Source organism: Amblyomma maculatum, chromosome 1, assembly GCF_055883805.1.
Source record: "Amblyomma maculatum isolate TAMU_Amacu chromosome 1, ASM5588380v1, whole genome shotgun sequence".
Classification (NCBI taxonomy): Eukaryota; Metazoa; Arthropoda; class Arachnida; order Ixodida; family Ixodidae; genus Amblyomma; species Amblyomma maculatum.
In genome coordinates, this window is record NC_139344.1 from 380,257,184 (window position 1) to 380,276,592 (window position 19,409).

Here is a 19,409-nt window from a genome sequence, read left to right on the forward strand (position 1 = left end):
TCTCTCACCTGCCCGCATCCAGGGACACAACCACACGTACTGACGATGGCTCCGTCACGCATTGTGAAGCCGTGGGATTCTGACATATGCCTCTCCGTCCGCTTTTCAACCTTCGCAGAAAGAAAAAAAGAGACAGAGAGAATGTGTCTCCCTTTTGACAGGAGATCGACAACTTTGCGATCGTTGTGCAAACATTCACACTTAACGCACAGTGCCACGGTCGCTGAGCCTTTTCAGTGCAGGGTTGACAATTAACGGAGGACACACAAGATGAAAACTTGGTTATGATCAGCGATACAAGTGAAAAGTTCTAGCGTTGCACTACAGTGAACCCCTACTGCAAATAGCATGTACACACACTAGCTACCGATGATCATGGCATGCGGCAGCGCTGCATACTAACGTTTTAGCATCATGCTGCAAGGTTTGTAGCATTACAACGATCAGCAGCTAGATGTCGATACCTGTACGCAGGGGCTAATTTCTGACACGGAAAGGGGGAGGGGGTGTGGCTTATGTGAGATATTTTTTATAAAGCAACATGCCGGAGTCACTCCATTCTTTTTTTTTTTGGAAAACAAATTTCAACGTAAATACTGGGCTGTAATGCCCCACTCCCCCCCCCCCTCCTCCTTCCCCTCGCCCTTTCTCCTACCGCCCCTCCAATATTAACATATAAATTCACCCCTACCTCTATAAGCCAAAATATGATGGATACAAGTGAAAACATATGATCTTATATCTTATGAAAAGTTCTTAAAACTGGCGCGACCCGCTCTTGGTTGGCCTGGCCAATCACAAAGTCTGAAGGTTTGTTAATACCTCCAGTTGGAATGCATAAAATCTGCTCTTTGATAAACATTGATGTCATATACGAAGCCAGTATGTGCAATATATAAGTTTACAACTTATATAAATATGTAAATTTCAGCTGTTTATATTGTAGCTCACACCAAAGTTTTCTCAGCGAATGTGCACTTTGTTTGTAACTTGTCAAGCGTGCACATTACCTCTGGTTTTCTCATGTATTACGTATTTATATCCTGTCAGGTCTGAAGTTCTTCATTTAATTGGTATAAAACTGCGTGTTGTAGATTTCTGTGTTCCATGTAAAGCACCTTTCAGAAAATATTGTGTTGTACAGTCTGGGTTGTGTAACATTTTTAAAGCCTGATATGATGAGTTGAACTTGCTTTTGTCACACTTATTTTTCTTCACGTTTTACCTGCAGCCTAAGGTGGGAGCACATCACCTAAAGGGAGCCTCCTCTTACAGGCTCTGTATTGCAACCGAAAACCCTCAAGCAATCTCAAACAACGCACAAAAAATATCAAAGCATCAGTAAACAGAAAACAAATATAATTCAGAGGAAATTATTATATTTTGAAAACGACATATCAGAAGAAGCTACAGAAGAAGACATGCACTCTTGTAATAATATGGGTCGAAATTTACCATACGTTCAAATAATCGGATGGACTATAAAACTGTCAAGAACCATCCGCATCGACTTAAGTATGTTTGGAGAAAAACTGGAAACTGATTATTTGATTTTTAGATGAAAACTATACGCAGCGGTGACAAGTTTTCCAAACTAAGCGAAATATTCGTCTGAGGGCGCACTGTTAGGAGTGTTGAAGCAGAACTCTTCTAAAGCAGTACATAGCGAAGTCTGCGTCCGCATTCATGGTGTGACGCGATAATAGTCAATATTCAATAAGTTTATTTCCAGGTTCGACTGGAGGGTTTCACGGCTAAAAGCTGCCTAGGCAGCTTTACAGTGTCCAGGAAACTCATACAAGCAGGAGCACACGACTGGTGAAGGAAATTTTCAGATCAGTCATACATACAGTCGTCACATTCAATAAGAAGAAACTTCAATACATATGCACACTGACTAATAAACTTTACACTAAATGGCACAAAGATGAAAACATTTAAAATGTGAACTAATTTTAGAGAAAACGTTAACAACTAAGCAAACGTTCAACAATCTACAAGTTGAGGCATAAAATAACATTTCAACAAAATATTTGTGTAGTTTGCGCACAAAATATTATATTTGAGGACAAAATATTTGCGCGGTTGAAGATCCTCACGACTGACAGCTTCGTTGAACGAAGAGCGACCAACACAAAACGAGTGCGAGTTTAATCCCCTTACTGACACATAACAGAAAGACGTCTTACTGAAACAAAATACCGGCAGGGCTCAATCATAGTCGGAAATACCGCTCAGCCGGGATTGGATGTCATGCTGATCAGCGGCCGACGATCGACCCTCACCGTGGGACGGGGTTGAAGCTTAGAAAACGAAACTACACAAGCGAATCAATTTTCAAGATCATCGACGTGCCTGCGATTACGTTCTTATCAGAGGCCCACTCAAGGCTGCACGCGGTTCAGCTTCATCGATTAGCTGGAGTGGTGATACCTCGATACGGCCCCCTCTGCGGAGCTTGTGCGAATTAAACTGCGAGGCCGCAAGCGTCCGAATTAACCAAATTCAACGTCGTAAACTTACGTGTGGATCGGCCTAGACCACTCCAAAGGCAGAATTGTCTTTATTTTCGAATTGACGGAGGCAGAATACCAAGGCTTCGCTCTATTACGCATAATTTATTTCTTGGTCTGTTGCTTCAATTTTAAGAATTAGCCTAGTTTTTCTGATATGCGCGTTTAGGTATCCATTAAGGTCATAATAACTCTTCCTTATTTTAACTTCAACACTACGCTAACAGCGAGTCGTGGTAAAGCATGCAGGTGATACAGAATCATATGTGATGCTTGACACCAGTTTTGTCTGTCAAGACTTAACATCATCCCATGATTATTGCAAAACTATTGTAGTGTTCGACACGGCGCTTTCTTATCTTCATGTGTCTGATTCTTTACTGTCCTGGAGTTGAACACATAACCCAGACTTTACTTTTTCACTATATGGCGATATACTGCAGTGAGTGGTACGATCATCACAGGGACTGAACGACTGCATGAGCCATCAAGAGCGCCAGAGCTTAAAATGTTTCATATGCCCTCAAATGCTTTTTTTTTTTGTGCGTGTTGAGAGCTCACATCCGATCTATTTGTAGTGCCACAGGTTTGTGTTCTCCAGGTCGGTTTTTGTGTACGGTTGAGCGTGTGATCCGGGACGTTACGCAACTTACGCAAACCGCAGGCAATTGTACGCAGAAGAGTGAAAAACGTTGACATGACATTTGATGAACTAGAAAGATAAAAATTTTGTGAGGAGGGGGGGGGGGTGGCGGGATAGTTTATCTCTTTTACTCTTATGTGCGAATGAAGAGGGGGGGACATGACATTTGACGGAATAGAAAGATAAAACTTTTGTGAGGAGAGTGGGGGGGGGGGGGATAGTTTATCCCTATTATGTGCGAATGAAAAGGGGGGGGGGGAGAGAGAGCAAGAGGAGGGAATATTTTTTTATTTAGTTGCCACAGCACTGATTTTCAGTGGTCGAATTTTCTGGAACTAGCTGGGCAGGCCCCAGGCTCGAGTAGCCACAGGGTGGGCTCTGCTGCGCTGTGAGAAATGTGATTCATTGAAAGTCGTTAATATTTTGTACATATTTCCTGGCTGTAAATAATTTGCTTTTGATGTCTCTCGAGTTTCCGTAAAGCCTGTAAATTCGAAAGGGAATACAATGGGAATGTAGAACCCATCTTTGCAGTCAATATAATCCCACCCGTATACATGATATCGACTTTTGCATGCTAATTTGTGCTAGGCAGGCTATTCGAGTGAGGGAAATTTATGTTTTGGAAAGTAAAAGACGTATGCACATTTATAAAGGAACATGTAATTGAAACCTTATACGCTGCAATAAGAAACGAGACAACTCGTGAGCTGAAAAAAAAAAAAAGTAGGGCATTGAAAACGCGAGCGTTTTATAGTAGAAGAGCAGGGAACAGTAAGTGCCGCTATCCAACATGAGGGCTGCAGCGATCAGCATTTTGCTAATTCTGCAAATCAGTAATATATGCTAGTTTGGCCCTGCATATAAAACAATGAGAAAACAAGAGATTTCCATGATACTCATTATTGTCAATATAGTTAGATTAAAAACACACTTATTTAAACAGAGAAAAACTAGATCAAAAACAAAGAAAAATAATTAAAGGAGACTTCTCACTCCAGTAACCAGACGGACACCCCTTTTAACCAATGCGTCTTCGCTGCGAAGCTCGCGGACAGCTTCAGCTAACGGATGAATATGCTGTAATAGATAACGATCTCATTAAAGCGTTTTCGGTTCGGAGCAGTTCAAAGGCATATTTAGTGCAACTGAACAAGCAAGCACCTCTGTGAACTTACTGGACTTATTTTGCAGGAGTCGAAATTGTGGACACTTTCGGGTCTTTTTAATTATGTCATTAAGTTAAGTGGAAACCATTCATCTGAGTAGCTCACTATTTCCCTCCAAGCTGCATGCTCGTTTTGGTTGCTTTTATAGTGCTATGTACCTCGCCCGCTCAGTGATACTCTCACCTAAGCACACATATTCTTGCAGATAAATATTCGAATTAAATTTTATTTTCCCTTCCGAGGCATTGAGGAAAACTTCGCATGAGGAGTTTTTAGATTAAGGTAGCGGATAACGCATGGTAAATTTTAGCAACCTCGCGCAGCACTACAGACTCGAGAGCAGGAAGATGGCACCTACAGATGCATCTCTCAATAATCAACAAGCTATCGCATGGAGACGACTTCAGGCGTACAATTTCACCAAACCAATGAATGGAAACCGCTTGCTATACAGAAATAAGATCGCATCAATGTTATCATTACGGGGCAAAAGGGTTCCTCACCGAAATTCCCTCGGAAATGCTCCTTCTCCCCAGGGAGGGCTGTAAATACCAATAACGGAAAAATCTGAGAGACTTTGCTGCGCAGCTCGGACGCCGAGACTCAGCAGGGACTAGTCTGACTGGCCGCCAAGGAACAGTACTCCCGGCCACCATCCGAGGCGGAGCTATACTTTAGGCCTAGAGCCGCGAGTGTATGGGAGCTACGCCCCTTTATTTGTTGGAGAATAAAAAGTTTATTCCCCTTTCAGCCTACGAACAAATCCAACACTGTGGCACGGCCATTTTGCTTGTAATTTGAAACGATTACTTAGTGGTGATTTATAAGTAGCATGGAAACCGATGGTCACGACAGTGGTGGTGGGTTTTATAAGTAAAACCAGGAGCGCAGCCGGCAGCGTCGTCTGGTTGCCATGCACCTACGCAGTAGTCCCGGAATTCGTTTTCCCAAGGTGTTTGTATCGCTACATAAGGAGCATCCGCTGTCAATGCCGTTTGACCCAAACCAACAAACATCGGGGCATCCCCAGAAATAGTTTTTCGTTGGGTAAATGTTCAAGCGCTTAAAAAATGCGCTTGAGGTTATATTCACTCGTCTCAGCTCGATAAGCAGCACGATAGAGAGGATATTGTTTCACATAATATCTTTTTAACAGATCACTTATTATTGCTGTCTTATGTTTTGATGCGAAAGTATTCAAGCGATATCGATGCATCGCCAAGAATTTTTATAGCGTTCGCTAACATTCGCGATTCGGAATAGGCAACGCAAAATGTTGGTTACTGCGTAATCCTGTAATAGTTTATTTGTGTATAGCGTTGTGCTGCATATTTGTGTGGCGTCTAATTCTTCAAGTCATTTCATAGGTATTAAGTGCAAAGTGAAGGTACAGCTAATGGACGGGGGCTACAAGATTTAAGAATAAAACAAGGTTCTCTGAGCTCATGATTTAACGGCGTGTACAGTGCCTGTTGAGTCATTTCTACAGACATTTTTGGACCTATAACGAAGCGCTTATGTCTTACGAAGCGCCGAAATTACTGAAAATTACTGCTGTCGGGTTAGAACTGGACGCAGCAGCCTCCCATCGCTCGTGGTCTGTGAGCTATCAGTGGCTTGGGGAAAGGAGCTTAGAATAAGAATGAAGTATGTGTGCAGGATCCGCTTTGAGAGCACCACAGAGGGCGCTTCGCGATCTCGCGAGTTATCGTGAGTCTCCCCAGGCGTTGCAGGCTCAGAGTAGAAAAAATCGGCAGGAACTAGAAAACAAAAAGTATTGGGACGTTCAAGCTCCGCCTTAAGAGTATTCGCAATGGCGTCTTTAACACCGCCTTTTCATTCCGGCCTTAACGTTTTTTGTTATATTTTTGTTCAATTTGATTTTGGGCGAAAGGAATTCGCAGTATCTAGCTAACTTCTAGATGGCACATACACTTACAGTTAGCGGCATATAAAATCGGCGGCACAGATGTTGTCGGTTCGAATCCCTGTCACAAAATAGCCTCTAAGCCGAGTGCAGGGGGACACAACTTATGAAAACAGCAGTTGTTAACTGCTGTTTGGTACGCAGCGTGTGCATAAGTCTGCTGAATAGTAAACAAAACTAATTTTTAATACTTGATTCCGCCAAACAAGCCAGATACATTGAAATTATCGCGCATGTAAAGGCGTGATGGCTTGCTTTTTTTGTTGTTCTTGTTTAGAAAAGCAGAAAAGTTTTAACAGTGGACTACTTTCTGTCACGGAGAAATTCGTTGGAGGGGTTAACGCAGACAAGTTGTATCATACACTAATGGATGAATCCTAAATGATAAGCGAAATTGTGTCTGTGGCGTCATACCACGTTACATGCCGTGTCTTCCCGCTGCAGGCGCGATGCGCGGAGCCGCCGCCGCGCGAAGCCATGAATTTGCAATGAGGTTTAAACCAAGCGCAACAAACGCATTTAACTATGCTTAGCCGAGCTTCCATTCTGCATAACTAGATTCAGCCTAACTAAACGAAAGCTAATTTTTCCCCGATCCTACGCAAAATGTTAAATGAATGTTACTTAAGTACCGTGATTGCTTTTAGCAGTTCTTGCATCGGCTCTCTTCATACGACCGGCTTTTGTTCAGTTTTCCTTCTTCAGAGAAAGGATCCATGTTATACCGCATATGTTAATCGAAGTTTGCTTTGAAGAGAGGCTGTTTAAACTGAACTGCACGAGTGGGTGGTTTCATTGTTTTAGCACTGACGAACGAGTTTTAGTTTGGTCCTTACTTCAGCTTCGAAGCTGAAAATGTTCCACAGATATTATCCTTCTAGAGAAAAGCTATATATTAACAAAGAAAAGAAGAACTGCCTCCTCATGCTACGAGGAATCATGTATTGAAAACAATTGATACGTCCTCTGCTGCCTGAATTTTTGCGCGGGACGACGCCCCAGCTCAAAGGGTTCAGTGAAAGGCGTATTCTCTTATTGAGTTTGTTGCGCTGACAGAGGAACAAGGGGCAAGTTTTGCAAATATAGTTAAATTTAGTATTGCGAATTTTAATGAGATCGAAAATGTGTTTAATTTATCCACTCGACACCTCTCCTGAATTTATTTACATCTGGGGAGGCTTTGTTTTTACGCGCGGGGTTGCTGGGTGTGAGTGCAAATTCCAATGAGTGGAGGAGCGCATTAAATCAGCTCGAATTAACAAAACTTATCCCCACTCATTGTGAAACACCGTTTGATTTGTCGCTGTCCATTATGCTTGAGACGTCCACTTTCAGGTCATCATTGTTGGCCGACAACAACGCGCTGCCCTGTCCAAATTCTCATGAACACATGATACGTTCTGCGAATTAATGCTCACTCTTCCTGGATACCGTACAAAGGGACCGTTACTTGGAAGACCTGCTCTACTGTCCTGAGCTCAAGGACACTTAAGTGGCCATTCATATTTAAATCGAAGCAATGCTTATTGTGAGGGCCCTTTCATACATTTCGACTTTCGTGGCTTCGTACATCCGTGCCACAGTTTTCCCCTGCTGCCGATAGATGGCAACAGCTGGTTCGAAAAAGCGAATCTCCGCAAGCGCCGATGTGAGGAGCGCAGGCAGGGGAGCCGGTTTTCCGGACTTAGGGAAGTAAACAAAGCAAGCTGCGCTATGGTTCCGTTTTGTTGATCTGTTTATTTTCCTGCGCTGACCGCTCTGCCGGTCAGGAAGCAACACGAGCGGAAAGAACCCAAAAGACTGTGGAATAATCGAGCGCGACCCGGAAATACTGGATGATGTACGTGACCACCGCGCTTAGTATTTGTTTGCCCCTGTTTTGCGTCGGCATGACGTGGATATTTTTGCCGTCTCGCGATATTGATTTATGCTGATGTTATATTCGTGTTCAACAAATCAAAGCGTACTTTTTTCTTCCGTTTGTCCTCCGGTGGGCTCTACCGTTGACGATTCCGGACAACAAATTGGAATGGTGCGTAGCACGTCTGAGTTGGAAGCGACAATGACGTGCTGGTATTGATAAGCGATTGGGATAATACATTTCGCCCGATCTCGGTGCAAGCCACTCGTGGACCGAGCGAGGAATAAATAACCCCTTTCAGAGAGAAAGATGATGGGCGTACGAGTTTGCTCGTGAGGGGCTAAATGAGGCCCTTATCGCATAATTAAAGAAAAAAAAAACAGCGGTATGTATATGAGAGGGAATCTACACAACAAATTGAGCAGTAGGGGAGGTGGAGATTTTCCGCTGGCCCCGCAAAAATAGAGCTCACGCCGCACGAAGATAAATCTTATCGAAGAGTTCGTCTCTGGACTTCCTCCCTTCCCGCCTCTTGTTCATTTCATGCAGAATAGGATGCAACCAGCGGAGATTCTATAGGTATAATATCGAGGCTAAATCTAAGGAAAAAGAACACTTGAGCGACCAAATACAGGTTCTTAGCATTAAACCAAAAAGCGAAGGAATATTTTAGCTTTTGATCGAGAGCCAAAATTTAACGGTTTTGTAACATTTTGTTTAACGCGCAACAAGGCCGAGGTGAAAAGCAATATCGGATACTTTTCCTGGCATCGTAATTTTTTGTGTGGGTGTCATGTAGAGACTTGTTTACGTAAAATGTAGTTTATTGTGGGATACAAGGCGTAATTATAAATTGAGGACGGTAGAGTGGGCCCTTCGTTTTGTACATCCGTTGTTCTCATATAGTCGAAATCAAACGGATGTATTTCCGTGTATGAGCTTGCGGACCTTGTATATATGCTTAAAATTAATAAATTTTGGAAGAGAAGGACAGTTAACCTCTGACAGAAGAGACATGAAACCGATAACGGCTGAAGAAAACTTTGAAACCACAGATAGCTCCTTAAAGATATATTTTCGGAAATAACAGATAGCTTCAATGGTGTCGCTGATGAATTCAGAGGCAGATTTATAGGCCTCTCTTGGATAGCTCTGTCGAAAGTGAGCGGCGTTATCCCATTGTTCTCATTTGAATGCACGTATTTTTTTTTACTTCTATTTCAAAGAACACGGTCCAGCATGTTTAAAATAATCCACCCGTGAACACGATCAAGAGCTGAGAGTTGATTTTCGTGCGCAGGAATGCATGTTTGTTTCAATTCCGCTTGGCACTATATAGTCGAATCTTAGATTTACCAGGTTTTGTAAATAGGTGGTCTTTCAATTTGACCAACTCAAAAAAAAAAGAAAAAAAAAGAACAGGGCATTTACGGACTGAAATATATTTCACACACTTTTCGCGGATGCTATAAGAAACCAGCTATGGCGGGGTTGCCACTGGACGCTCAGGCGCTTCCCGTATGCTTCTCCGAGCTGTGCAGAATGCCGTATTTAATTGCATTTTTTTTCCATACCGCGCTGATGAAGCTGCCATTCTTTTTTTTCTTTTTTTACTGTTATCTAGTGTCTGTTGCCCATGAAAAAACACCAACATGAACTCTCTACCTTCGTTATGCTCTGCAAAAACTAGAACGTGAAGCTCATCGCTCTATTACCGGCCGGTGTTTCCTTACCCTGGTGTACAATAAACGTGACATTGCATGCGGCGAAAACTCTTTGTGAGACACCTTCAGTCATGGATCAGACGTGCGTAGCTCTTCCCGGAGATCATGTGAGCAACCCGTACATGCAGGTCGTGCCTACCGTACGTTCCTCATAGTCATATAACGCCTCAGAGTGCTTTGAAACACTTATAAAAAAATTGCGCGTGCGTGCGGAAACAATAATATAGGCGGACGCTGTCAGCGCTAGAGTATAGCTGGAAGCAGTGATAAGGGCAAATATTAAAAAAAAAAAGAAAAGTGAACATTTGCTCCTGCCTTCACTTTTCCGCCACATGGGAAGCGCTACGCAAGCGAGTATTTTTTTTTTTTTTTAGTACGCTGAACAGTGAGAAGGACCGAAATTTAAATTATTTAGGTGTGGAAGTAATTGTTCTCGTCTTCGAGCTTGTTCTCTTTTTTTTTTTTTTTTAGAGCTTTTAATGCAAATATGCTACCGATTCTCACAATACAAGTATTTTATGCCAGAAGAATGGGCATACGGCTGGTCGATAGATAGATCAATAAATCAGTCAACTACTTACTCAATCTAGCAATGAATCGACCAATTGAGTCCACATTTCTTTGTTCGACAGTTTTTTTTTTTGCTATCATTAACCAAGTGTATTGTGTGGAACTGCTTTGGATTGGTTTGGTTTGGTTTGTGGGGTTTAACGTCCCAAAGTGACTCAGGCTATGAGAGGCGCCGTAGTGGAGGACTCCAGAAATTTCGACCACCTGGGGTTCTTTAACATGCACTGACATCGTATAGCACATGGGCGCCTTGCTTTCTGCCTCCAAAGAAAAGCGGTCGCCGAGAACGGCATTCAATCCCGCGTCCTTGGGAACAGTAGTCGAGCGCCGTAACCACTGTGCCACCCACCCAGGCGGTCTTTATTGTAAATCCTATAGTGTGAGATGTATTTGATATATACCTGTAACTCGTTGAACTGAAATAAACGGAGAACAGCCTTTTAAAGGTTACTTTTTCTTTTTTGCTTCAGCAGAAGATTTTCTCCCTCCTTATTCAATCCTCGTCCCCGCATACGTACGGCACCCCAGAAAACTTTGAAATAATGGAGAAAACAGCTTCTCATTGTTTGGGGCTATCTTCCTGTTTCTTTTGTGTTTCCAGCAAAACATTTACCACCTCGTTCCTCCTCCACCCCCCATACCGTACCCCTGAAATCTCTTGCAGTTTTTTTTTTGGTCTTTTTTTGCAAATATATTCAAACAGCCCATGAGGTAAGGAGGTAAGCCCGTGAGGGCAGACTCGTAAAGAGGGAATTTACAATCTTCCCGTCCGCAATTACATAAACAAGAGTGCAAGCGCTGGTGGAAGTTAGGAGCGATTTGTTTTGCCTTTGAAGCGTTTCGTAACCTATGATTATGTTCTACAATAAGTGAATGCAAGAAGAGATTGCAAGACGGGTGTCTGCAGCTTCGAAGTCATGCATGCGCATCTAGCGGAAGCGTTGCGTGTGAAATGAAAGGCGCTAGTTCCCCGAACGATTCTTCGAAGTTTGTTTAACGCTTCTTACAGCCGGTATAACTAAAGCGAGCAAGCATATGCTTAAGCCGACGGCGTGTGCAGGCATACGCGAATTTTATATGTACGATCAAGGCGTAACGTTTACGGCCTCATGGATGTCATGCGAACCTAACGGCCAAGTGTGAAAGTTCAATAGGGAAAAGAACGATGAAAAAAAAAGCACATATAAGAGGAAATGCTGTTGCATAGCGAGATAACACTGTAAGAGCGGCCTTCTTTGATGTCGGATATCTCGCTTTCTTCTTTTCTTCCACCCGGCAGTCTCTATAACGTAGAGAAAGAAGCTAAAGGAGACAACAATGCAAAAAACAACAACAACAACAACAACAACAACAATAAATGTGCGAGGAAAGAGGTGAGCAGTTATACGTAGGGGCTTCCGAAAGCAGAACCCTTCAATAAATATAGAAAAAAAAAAAAAGAAGAGCCTCTGCGTTCTCGTATACGTAAAAATAAAAAAAAAAAAACCCAAGAAAACGGGCAAATCCTTCCAGCATGCATAGGACATGTCTCTCTTTGACGAGGGAAATAAAACCCGGGCGTATATAGTGCCGAGTTCTGCGGCGGTAGCGGAGCATGGAGTATCGTATATGCGCGGGGTCGTAAAGCCAAACCGAAATAAAAACACAACGCGTTGTCCAAAACAAGAGTGTGGCGGCGGTCGTCAGTTCCAGGTTGATTCACCCGACTTCCTTCTGCACTAGCAGCGGGCGCGGAATCTACATTTTCCGTACCACGACGCGTCACGGGCTTCTGACGCGTGCGACCATGTGCACGGCAACAGCCCCCCAAACAGCACCCTTTCTCCAAAAAGGGATTCACCCAGATTCTCCCCCTTTTTTCTTTCGCCTTTATTTTTGTTTTCTTTCTTGTCTTCCTTTCTTCCTTCTTAGTGAAGAGCATGTGCGTGCGGAAGGATCGCCTCTTCCTCTTGTTTGTGCTTGTCCGCGCGTTTTTGTCTTGCGTTCACGGGCGTATGCAAATGACACGTGTCTAGCCCTATACTCGTGGCGTGAGGATGCATGTGTAGCCCATCTGAGACTAGAAGTCGGTGACGCGACTGCGGTGAAACAATAATAATAAAAAAAAAAGCGCATGCGTTAAAGTTCAGCAGTTCCGGCGAACGTTACCGCAGTGCCTCGTACGTGCATTGAGGTCTGGTAATAAGAAGAGAGAGAAACGGATGTGGACGTTAAGCTGAAGTTTCTCCCTTTGTGCGTTGAAAAAGAAGAAACAAAGACCAAAGACGATAACAAAAGAGTAAGCCCTATTTCTATTTATTTTGTTTCCTTTTTTAAAATTTAACTTTACTGCCTTAAATTCTGGTAGCTTCAAAAACTAGACAAGCTTCATCCTCTTCGCCAGCGCGTCGTCGCCTTCCGATGAGAGTTCTCGAGGCATAGCTTTCACCATTACGTAAGACTCTGCTCGCCTTTGTGCACCTTGCGGGAAAGCCCCTTGATTAAGAATCAAGGGGACACTGGTAAGTAATCGGTATGCATTGCTGTATTATGCCTTTCTATTGCAACGACATTGTGTAACATTTTAGTAAACATTTATGCCTTGATAATAAATAGCGAAATTCTAACACGTTCTTCGTAGCTGCTTTCTCATGGACAAGCGTGCTAGAGACGAGCCTGTTAAAGCCGTTTCTTTTCTGGCATTTTCCAGTCCTCTGAGTAACCCGTCAAACGTGCCGTCTAGCGCATTTAGGTTAGTTTGTGGGGTTTAACCTCCCAAAGCGACTCAGGCTATGAGAGACGCCGTAGTGGAGGGCTCCGGAAATTACGACCACCTGGGATTCTTTAACGTGCACTGGCATCGTACAACACACGGGCGCCTTGCTTTTTGCCTCCATCTCAAAGCGGCCGCCGAGGCCGGGATTCGATCCCGCGTCCTTGAGAACAGTAGTCGAGCGCCGTAACCACTGGGGTTAGCGCATTTATAAAGAGTATTCAATTCGCTGGTTACGATGCAAACGTGAGCTTTATCTGGGAAAAAAAATGAGGTGTAGTGTTTTCTCATCTTGCCGTCTTTCGACGGCGAACGGCATTTAAAACAAGGCGGGGTAATTTGGGCGGAAGCTCTCACATTTCTGGTTGTACAACATACTGGCTCTGAGAAATGCATTCATTAGCGAAAATGTGGCCGCACTCGCTAATTACAAGCTGAGTGACGACAACATTCCACGAGTATGATGGAGCTCTTCAGCGGCTATAGGTTGGGCAAATTTTCGAAAGTTAAGCGTGTAGAGTTTGATGAATAAAGCTTTTTGGGAACACGCATAGGTCTGTCACTGAAAAATAACACAAACATTGTATAATACCCTGAAGAAGCAATCTATCAAGAGAAATCGCCACTACGCATGCAATGCCAGAGAAAACCGTTTCACGCACTCTTATAACGTCATTCTTCCATGGCCTCCCCTCTCTGTTCCTGAATGAGGCGGTCTACTTTATACTCCGCGTACCGATTCCTGCTCATTTCCCCGTGCAAAATCTTCCTGTTTATAAAACATGAATTCTAGGGAGCTAAGAAGTTTTCAGTCAGTGATGACGCGTGCCGTTTTGTGAGGGAAATTAGCGCTCATAATGTCCACGCTCTTCTTGATAATGCTTCTCCTTCCTCGTGAAAAACAAATAAACAATAAACAGCAACAAATATTCAGCTACATAATGAGGAACCACACCTTAAGATATACTTGACGTGCTTTTTAGAGGCACTTCACGATTGCGCAGCCTGGGATGCAATTGCAGGGGAGTCCTACTAAGTCCGTGCTTCTTGAGCCCCTTGAAGGTGAGCCATATGCATGGACTAGATATGCTCCGCATAGAGTAAACGCTTTCCTTTTTGTCGCTGCTGGTCTTTTTAAGAGCACGCTGTGCACAATCCGGCGTAACGCGTACACAGAGATGCCGCTCCCGAGGGGTTAGGCGCACATTTGGCGTTCGCCGGTGGCGGATTCTGCGTACGCGCTCAGCGCGCACCTTCCTGATGTTTCGGCAATCGTGTACACTTGAGAGGCTGAGCTCATAACACGGCTTCGCTCTCTCGCGTGCTCTTGCAACAGATGCGCGTTCGCACACGCGCACAGACAGACGTGTGGGTACATTCGCTTAACCCGATTTCGGCGCAGGCGACCGAGGCCCGAGAAACGGAAGTGGAAAGGCACGCCGGGGACTGCCCGCCGAGCCAGCGGCTTCTTCGGCCACGATGGTCAGCGCCGTTGATGTCGAGCATCACAGGCTCGGGCACAGTCGCGTGCCAGCAACGGTCGGACTACGTGACAGAGAGAACGGCAGGTGTTGCTCGTGCGTGCTGCTTTCCTATCATCCAGAACTTCTGGCGAAAGTATCCAAAGTTAAAGTTAAATTGGTTCACAGGAAGGGAAAGGCGCAGTAACTGTCACACTTGCTCTGTGGACACCCGAACCGCGCCGTAAGGGAAGGGAGGGAGGTGGGAATGAAAGTGGAAAGAGAGAAAGAGGAGCCGTAGTGGAGGGCTACGGAGTAATTTCGACCACCTGGGGATCTTTAACGTGCGCTGACATCGCACAGCACACGGAGCGAAAGTATCCAATGGCTAATGTTTCGGAGCGAGTGACGTAAAAAGGTACATACATGACGTAACCACCGAACTGAGCTGAAATCAAACTTGGCTGTAGCCTCAAGCTTTCTTTTTATTTTTATGAGTGTGATTGCCGTCAATCTCGACGATTTCAGATTGGTACGCTTCCAGAAGAGCTCCTGACAAAACCTAAACTGCCGATGCGTACTCGGAAGCAAGGTGCAAATGTTTTAGATGTATTTCTACCGTCTGCCCTTAGAAGCTTGACAGAGGTTGAATAGAAAGAACTCTGCCCGCAGAAGTCGCTATTGCATCATGTCGAGGCAGGCTGATTTTTTTTTCTCGGTCTACTATTCTCTAGCTCTTCATACTTCTTCAGAGTTCCCCTATATGACGGTAATAACTCATCTTGCTGCCTTCGTTGCCGCATGTTCAGCGTCCGCTTTTAAAGACCTTTAATTGCTATCAAGTTGAGCTCTGCAGTGTGCACGTATAGCTAAGTGGAACAAAAAGCTCGGAGTAAAAGGCTCACAATGCGTTTCCGCACGACAGGATGGGAGGTGCATGCGATAATGATACTAGGTACAGGTGTCTTCGCCCAGAGAAAGTGAGTCGCCAATTAAACGCGCCGGGTGGGTTGTTACTGCACGTAATTGGCGCTTGCCTAACATGTGCTTGCCTAACGGACAAATGTCACGCGAAAGGGAGAGGGGAAAATACAGTGGCCCATCGCTCCCCTCTCCACAAGCCTACGGTGTGAAGTATATCCGGGTGTTAAACAACTTCCCATGTTCTCAATCGTTATTCGAATGACAGGTTATCGATGTGAACCTGAACGAATCAGCTTAAGAAGCCGCCATGCACCGTACAATTTCCCCTCGCAAAGGTGCTGCCGTCACTTGCAGAAGCGAACGAGAAACGAGCGTGAAAGATCCGCAGTATACTTCACAGCCCCGTCGAAGGTTGGGTCAAGGTATGTCGCAGTAGGTTACGACGGAATTATCCCTACTTATGAAACAGTCATTCAGTTTTAGATGAAAGTTCTTTATGCAGGGTTGCCACCCCTACCACTTTCTCGACTTGAAGCTATTTTGCGCAAAAACCTGTCCTGCTTCTTACGGGTCAGTGGGAAAGAGTTACACGCGCATTCATTCATCAGTTTTATGTCAAAGGCAGATGGCAGCTTCTACTCCTGCTGCACGGTTCCAGGTCACCCGATTAGCCTCTCAAGCGTCTTTGTTTTTGGTTTGCATTGAAGAAGTCCTACTGTAATTACGAACAAAGGACAACACTGCGTTTCCAGAGACCACCGTGGAGCAAAAAATCTCATTTACACATTCGCTCTCTACAAAGTGTCTCGGCATCCTCTTATTCGTGACTTCAAGCATCATTCGCATTTTCTCACGCTTGCTCATGTGTGCAAGACGTGCTTTGTCATTAGTGAGCGTATACAAAGCCCATAGCCGACGCGCACGGCACCTTGAAATTGAGAGTAATGTACGCGCGCGAGCGTACAAAAATGTCCGCGTCAGCCGTGCGTTTGTTGTTTTTGTTGCGGTCCTGTGTATTTGACTTTTCTTCTTCTTTTCTGTCGCTCTTTTCTTCCACGGCCTCCTTCTTTCCGGGGCTCACGCTTCGGTCAGAAAGGGTTGCGCGCGCGTGGCTGCCGTGTGCCGAACTCACGAGCTGCACGCGTTGCATCAGGTGTGCAGTGCCCGTATTACCTGGACGTGATGCACGTGGTTGTGGAGCGAGGGGGGAATGTAGCAACGGTCGCGCCCTTTGACTGCGTCCAGAAGGCGGTTCCGGCGTCGTGTTCCGGGATCATAGGGGTCCCCCACGTGGCCCCTGCCGGATAAGGATGATGCGATTCCCCGCGAAAGCCGCAAATGCTGTGGGATTATGCGCTATTGCGGGGCTCCGGCGTGAGCGTCGTGATTACACGAGAGCCGGCGAACGGAAGCGGGAGGATAACAAGTGAGAGAGCTGTAGGAAGTGCAAAGCTGGAGATTCAGAAGCACCGATTCAAGCGTGTGCTCCGGTTCATTCAGTTGGAGGAGGAGAAGGAAGAGAAGAAGACTTGAACGCTGTATTCAGGATTCTACCTCTATAGATCCCAGTGCCAACTGTCAGCTTTGGGTTATTTTTGTAATTATCCTGAAAATTTATCTCACTGCTTCCTCATTTGCCCCCGATTAACCTCGATCCGAAATTTTGCTTTCAAATCTCTTTGCTGCTCCTGAGGCCCCACTTCGTAAGCAGTACATTTGCTCTAATATGGAAATGCGCAGTTAAGCTTTAGCCACGTAGTATTTTGCTCCAGTGTTGCAAGTTTATCGTCCCGCATATGCAAGGATCTCCTGCTATGGGCGCCGACAACACTGCATTCTTTACTTTTCACCACCAAGCCCTCTATTTAATTGTTCTAATGGGCATGGCAGTTGCTTTAGCTTACGATGGAAAAATAGGGCTTCCATCAAACTGTCGTCCTTTTTATAATTCACCAACATATTCAGTAATGACGAGCTTCGAATCACTTTTTTTGTGACGCATCCCACTCCGTGCTTGTGAGCCATCACTCGAGTCCCCAGCAATAACGTTTTCTGTTGTTACGTATGTTTTCCAGCTTTTTCCACCACCTTGTTTGCTTTTGCGTCTTTGATTACTTGTGCGATAAGAGACAATAGCAAGAGTTTTTAGGGGCGAACACTATTTTAATGCTTCAGAGATTTTTATTTTGAAAAACCTCCAAGGTTTTCTTTTTGCGCAGAATGCACCCGCACTGCTAGTATACTATTAATAGTTTCGCTGTCTTGCACGTGAGTACAGCCACGGCAGCTGTTGACTGCGTTTTATTTGTAGCATTTCATCTCGAACAACACAATCTTGAGAAATTATGCAGCCGTATGCAGAGTGGTCTGAAAAGGTTTACTCTTCCAAGTTCAGTAAAAGTTGCTTACTGAGCGAGTTCACATTTTTGCATATGCTTAGCAGAGGAAAGAAACTTCTCACACTGCTCCGTGAGTGTTTTTTCTACTCCCTCGTGCCTAGTCCGCACATAAAAAAAAAGGGAGTTCTTTAAACTTTTTATCGCTTACTGAGCTCACGAGCGCTGGTATCTATAACGCTGTTCTCAACTACGTTCACAACTTTTGGTTGTTTGTGAAAGCGACGATTTCGAGCATGCCTACGGACAGGCTTTCTGCTGTTGCCGTGTCGTGTAGACGAGGAAGCCTTTAATGGACGGTGCAAATGCTAGTACTATTAAACAAAAGGAAACGAAAGAAATGCGTGAACAATAGAAACTTGGGTATCGAAAAACTTGATGTTTTACGTTTGTAAACTCGGTTTGCTTGTAAACTTCGTTCGAGAAGCTATCGATATGGGAGAACGTGTGTATCCAAAGAGGGCCCACAGTTTAGATCACCATAAAAGGCTGAAACAAGGGCGCAAAATTGTAAACGGTATAGCGCCGAAACGGAGTGTATACACCGCGGTATTTTGCACAAAACGAATAAGAAAGGAGACGCGATCGGAAAACCTTGTACACAGAATAAACACAAAGCGAAGACCGAAGACTGCCAGATTGGCCTGTCATCGAGGCTCCAAATATAATCCCTGTTGCAAGGAGACAGCAGCACGCTCGCACACTTGCGCCCCTCTGCCAGGGGTCTCACGACGAACAGGTACAAATTACGGGCAGACCGGGAAGAGTAAGGCATAGGCCAACTTCATCGACCGGTAACCCAGTTGCATTCAAATCGCGCGCGGGAGAAATGTGTGCGGCGCCCTATACGGCAGGAAGACCAAATTGCTCCTGCTTTGGTGTTCTATATCCAATCGCTGACCCGGAGAGCTTTACTTTTGCATTCATTCACTTTCGACTCTATCGCACAGGTAGGGTGTGTGGGGAGAAATAAAAACAACAAAAAAACATCGATCTTTATTGTAAGGCAGATTCGGTGGACCCAAATGAAAGGCAAATAGAGGCATGGAGATTTTTATTGATCAGCCCTTTGTTGCTTTTGGTTCTCTTTCTCTTAGGCAATCGTCAGGCTGCAGCGCGATGTACCGGAAATAAGTACAGGCGCGATAAGGGATCTCTGCACGGGGCCTGATTACCGGGGAGGTCTAACGGCTTTCTCTCATCCGCTGTGACGAATAGGTCTCCGAAGGAGGCGTCTGGTTTGCATTTGTTCATGAGGAGGGACGTAGAGGAAGGCGCGGCAGAAGTGGCCAAATGGCCTTTGGAGCCTAAACGCCCCACTTCGTGTCCTACGATTCGGGAGATCTTACTGTATAGCTTTTGAAGCAGATAAAAATGTTGGGGGCAAGATATAACCAGCCTCTGAACTGCGCTAAGGAACTGGTGTTATTCATGTAAAAACATAAACAATCAATTGTGCAGTAATACAGA

General features: G+C 44.7%; 1 long non-coding RNA gene across 1 annotated transcript in view; it reads right to left on the minus strand.

Annotated features, from left to right (window-relative positions):
- The window catches only part of LOC146208359 (uncharacterized), a 362,139-nt gene that overhangs the window by 1,349 nt on the left and 341,381 nt on the right, over positions 1-19,409 (minus strand). The window contains exon 3 of the long non-coding RNA XR_014703376.1: positions 9-110. This is a non-coding gene — a long non-coding RNA (uncharacterized LOC146208359). The remainder of the gene's footprint in view (positions 1-8; positions 111-19,409) is intronic.